General features: G+C 39.6%; 1 pseudogene across 1 annotated transcript; it reads left to right on the top strand.

Moving 5' to 3' along the window:
* The first annotated feature begins 689 nt into the window (after positions 1-689).
* On the top strand, positions 690-1751 carry LOC308435928 (large ribosomal subunit protein uL3-like; annotated as a pseudogene). The gene has a single exon. The product of its transcript is annotated as a large ribosomal subunit protein uL3-like (transcript).
* The last annotated feature ends 3119 nt before the right edge of the window (positions 1752-4870 follow it).

Here is a 4870-nt window from a genome sequence, read left to right as displayed (position 1 = left end):
TAAAATAAGGAATTTAACTAAATTCTAAGGTTTGCAACTAGATCAGATTTTCTTCCTGTGGTATAATTATTCCTTTTTGTTTTCAGTGCTATGAATTAAACCCAATACCTCACACATGGAGGCAATCCAAGTGTTCTCCTGCCATGTTACACCCACGGCTCCTACAGAATGACTCAGGGACAACCTGCACCAAGACACCTGATGGGGCAGCTTAAAGGGCTGGCCCAACATGGTGGCTCATACTTGTCTATAATCCTGGCACTCCAGAGTTGGGACAGGAGGAATATAAGTTCTACTTCAACCTGAGATACATAATTAAGACAAACAGAGAAAGAGAGAGAAGGGCTTAGATTCCTAACTTCTGCACTTGCTATTCCTAAAGCTCTTCTGGCTGCTGAGCTTCCTACAATGTTTAAGTTTGCCTTTTGGCATAATCCTGTCTCTTCTCGTAAAAATCCTGTAGGTGTCTGGTAACTGCAGTTGACTTTGTGTCTTATAGGCAAGCAAAAATGATTATCTTATTTCAAGAGCAAAATGTACTGATTCCTAGTTATCTTCTTCCACGGATAAGCTAACTTATATGCTGGGAGTTAAGATGGTTTGTCAGAGACCACAAAGCCAATAAATGATGAAAGATTTCATTTTATTAAGATGGGAAAACTACTCTGTTAGCGGCGTGTGGCAGTGAGATGTCTCACAGGAAATTCTCAGCTCCTAGGCCTGGGTCCTTGGACTTCTTGCCTCAGAAACGCAGCAGCCGATATCGCGGGAAAGTGAAGAGCTACCCTAAGGTTGACCCTTCCAAGCCTGTCCTTCGCTTCACCGCCTTTCTAGGGTTCAAGGTTGGCATGACCCACATCGTCCGGGAAGTTGACCGGCCAGGATCTAAGGTGAACAAGAAAGATGTCGTGGAGGCTGTGACCGTTGTGGAAATTCCACCCATGGTGGTTGTGGGCATTGTGGGATATGTAGAAACCCCACGAAGCCTCCGTACCTTCAAGACTGTATTTGATGAGAATATCAGCATTGAGTGTAAAAGGCATTTCTGTAAGAACTGGCACAAATCTAAGAAGAAGCTTTTCACCAAAAACTGTAAGAAATGGCAGGATGACACAGGCAAGAAGCAGCTGGAAAAGGACTTCAACAGCATGAAGAAGTACTGCCAGGTCTTCTGCATAACTGCCCACACTCAGATGTGTCTGCTTCTTCTGCGCCAGAAGAAGGCGCATTTGATGGAGATCCAGCTGAATGGGGGGCACTGTGGCTGAGAACCTGGACTGGGCCTGAGAGAGGCTGGAGCAGCAGGTTCCATGAACCAGGTGTTCGGGCAGGATGAGATGATGGACGTCATCGGAGTGACAAAAGGCAAAAGGTACAAAGGGGTGACCAGTCATTGGCATACAAAGAAACTGCCTCGACAGACCCATCGACGTCTGCGCAAAGTTGCCTGAATTGGAGCCTGGCATCCTGCCCATGTAGCCTTCTCTGTGGCTCGAGCTGGGCAGAAAGGCTACCATCACCGAACAGAGATTAACAAGATTTACAAGATTGGTCAAGGCTATCTCATCAAGGATGGTAAACTCATCAAGAACAATGCATCTACTGACTATGACCTGTTTGACAAGAGCATCAACGCACTGGGTGGCTTTGCACATCATGGTGAGGTGACCAATGACTTCATCATGCTCAAAGGATGTGTGGTGGGAACCAAGAAGCAAGTGCTTACTCTTCAAAAGTCTTTGCCGTTCTAGACCAAATGGCGGGCCCTGGAGAATATTGACCTGAAGTTCAACGACACCACCTCCAAGTTTGACCATGGCCATTTCCCAACCATGGGACCACTCAAGAAAGGTCATATTACCAAGGAGAAAAGTGATTGATGTTAGGAGTACTTTGTGCAGCTGGTGGGGTCTCACCAATAAAGTGTTTCCAATAACAAAAGACAGGGGGAGGGAATAGTAACCAGCATCTCCATTGATGCATTTTTTTTTAAGTTTAAAATCTTAAACCCATATTTTATATTTTCTACCTGCACTTTGAAAGATGTGGTATTTTTTCATGGTCTTGGGTGAGCTTTAAAAGAAATTTAACATAGCTTCTGCTTAATTTTGGTAATTGGGAAGAAAACCATCAAGTAATAATTCAATAATAATAATAAGGCTAACATTAACTGATCATTTACTAGACCTAGACAATGTTCTAATACAGGCAATTTACCTGCACCTAGTAATTGAGGTTTTACGGCTTTGCTATCCTATAGCCCTGTTATAAATGTTGTTTGTTTACCTAACAGAAAGCTGACATGGGGAGGTCAGGGGAAACTTACCCAAGAATTCCCATTCTAACTCAGTGTCCTTAAGCACTGCCACATATCATGCATGTGTCCCTATAATCCTATAATCTCCCAACTTATTTCCTGGACATTATACCTTAGAAATAGCTTTCTAATACTCTCTCTGAAGACTGAAGCCTGAAGTTGGCAATACCAAAGACTAAAACAAAGCTTCCATGGCAAGATAACAACTCATTGAGTAATTAATTAGAGTAGAGCTCAAGGCTAGGCATGGTGCCACATGCCTTTAATCCCAGCTCTAAAAGATCCAACACCTTCTTCTTGCCTCTGGGTACCTTTACATCTCTCTCTCTCTCTCTCTCTCTCTCTCTCTCTCTCTCTCTCTCCCCACCCCTCTCTCTCATGCACAGACACACACACACACACACACACACACACACAAATAAAAATAATAGTATTTTTGTTCTATTGTTAATGAACTTAAAAATCTTGCTGATAAATAAAAAACATCAATCACATACCAAAATTAAGAAAAAATCCCAAACCTATACAACTTAATAGACTTACATACAGGTTGAATTGTCATTTGAAATGAAATCTGTAAACCACTCCACACTTAAGATGTCAAGTATATCTTATGCATTTCCCCTCCAAAAGTAAATCATTAAAAACTAGTACACTGGGGCAGAAAAGATAGCTCCTAAGTTAAGAGCACTGGATGCTATTGCAGAGGACCTAGATTCAGTTGGTAGCACCCACATGGTGGCTTACAGCCATATGTAATTTCATTTCTGGGAGAGCTGCCCCCTTCTGGTATGTTTGGACATCAGGCATGCAAACAGTGTGCATACATTCATGCAAGCAAAACATTCACACAAATTAATTAATTAATTAATTAGATAAATAAAATATTTTTAAAGTCCCATTAGCTCTAGTAAAGATATTATTTCTTGTCATTAAAATTATAAAAGAAATTTTGCATAATACTTGTCAAATATGCAGCACATATTCGGCAAGAGTTGCTTAAAATATGGGATCAGTATCAAATAGGTTCACAACTAAAAACATGTTAAGTTTTATATTAGAATAATTTAGGATAATAAAGGGACTATTTTAAAACATAAGGAAAGACTAGGCACAGACTTTGTGGGAGATGTATGACTTGACACTATTTTCACACCCAAGTCTGAAAGAATAAGGAATTGTTTGCTAAAACTTGGTGGCAATGTGTATAGAGCACCACCCTGTGCCTACCCAAAGCTTCAAAGCAAAGGAAAAGCAAGCTTGAAGAAAAAAATCCACAGCTCACTCTCTGCCCTCCTTCTCCCCGTAGATAGTCTCCACGAATTAGCCTCTCCTGTATAAAACAAATAGACGAGCAGAAACTGGTATGTTGGCGGGGTGTGAGGTTTTTCTACCCAGATATTCCACATATTTACATAGACCAGCCTCTTTACATTTGCATGAGCATGTGTGTTCACTGGTAAGTTTGGCATGGAGTTTTCTCCTATTTTATCACACTGGGAAAACAGGTATCCTTTCGATTAACAGTTGAGTTTATTTTTGCCTTTCCTGTTGTTAATTCTTTGATGGTGTGACTCATGTGTTGCTGTACCTCAATTTTTCAGCTAATATGTGTTTAGTTCAATGTAGCTGCTTTATTCAAGTACATTATTCTATTAATATGTGTTGTGCAAATACATAGAATTCACTACAATATTTACTACAATGTATATATACACATACACATAATTGATGACACTGGCCTTCATACGTGATTATTAGTTGAACTGAGTTCAATGCTTATCAAAGGAAACCATTTTGAGTGAGAAATTTGACATTAAACTGGAAACGAATTTCATGATAAACTTTAAAAGATCAGTTAAAAAAAAAGATCAGTTAATATCACAAAAAGATCAGCTAATATCACAGACATATGAACTATGACAGTGAATAAAAATCAGCCCTAATTTCTGATATGGTCATTTTCCTAACAGGTCCCACACAATTCTCTGCACACAAATTCTTCCTGTGAGCAGTTAATTCTACCATTCAGCACATTGGACAGTGCCCAATACTAGCACGCAGCTACAGTCATGTGATCGGCTGCATAAAAGACTTGTGATAGAAAAGTTAATTAATAAGGAAGGGGGGGAGAAATGAGTTGTTTGAATCAAATAGTAAAATTTTTCCAGTTTATGAGTTTTTGCCTGTAGAAATGACTTGATGTGGGTTCCAAGGGTGGAAACAGGGGTGTTCCTGTGTGTGCGGATGCTGATAACGTTCATTGCATCAACATTTAAATGCTTTGGAAGTCAAATAGTTTGGGATTTTTTTTTTCTACCAGGTATTACTGAGGCTAGAAAAAAATACCAAAGCAAAATGTAAGTAGAAATTTAAGTAAGAAAACCAGTAATTTTTCACAGCATTAAAATACTGTCTCTTCTTTAAATTATCACTGCAATATTTCACACATTGAGCTCATTTCAGCTAATCTCCCAATCTATGGGTGAAAGTATTTAATCTGGTTTTGCGCTCGATGAAAACCTATTAATGTGAAAGCTTTAGAAATTATTT

Source organism: Micromys minutus (assembly GCF_963924665.1).
Source record: "Micromys minutus genome assembly, chromosome: 24".
In the NCBI taxonomy this organism is placed as follows: Eukaryota; Metazoa; Chordata; class Mammalia; order Rodentia; family Muridae; genus Micromys; species Micromys minutus.
The sequence above is the reverse complement of the archived record's forward strand: the minus strand, read 5'-3'. Positions and strand labels throughout refer to the sequence as shown.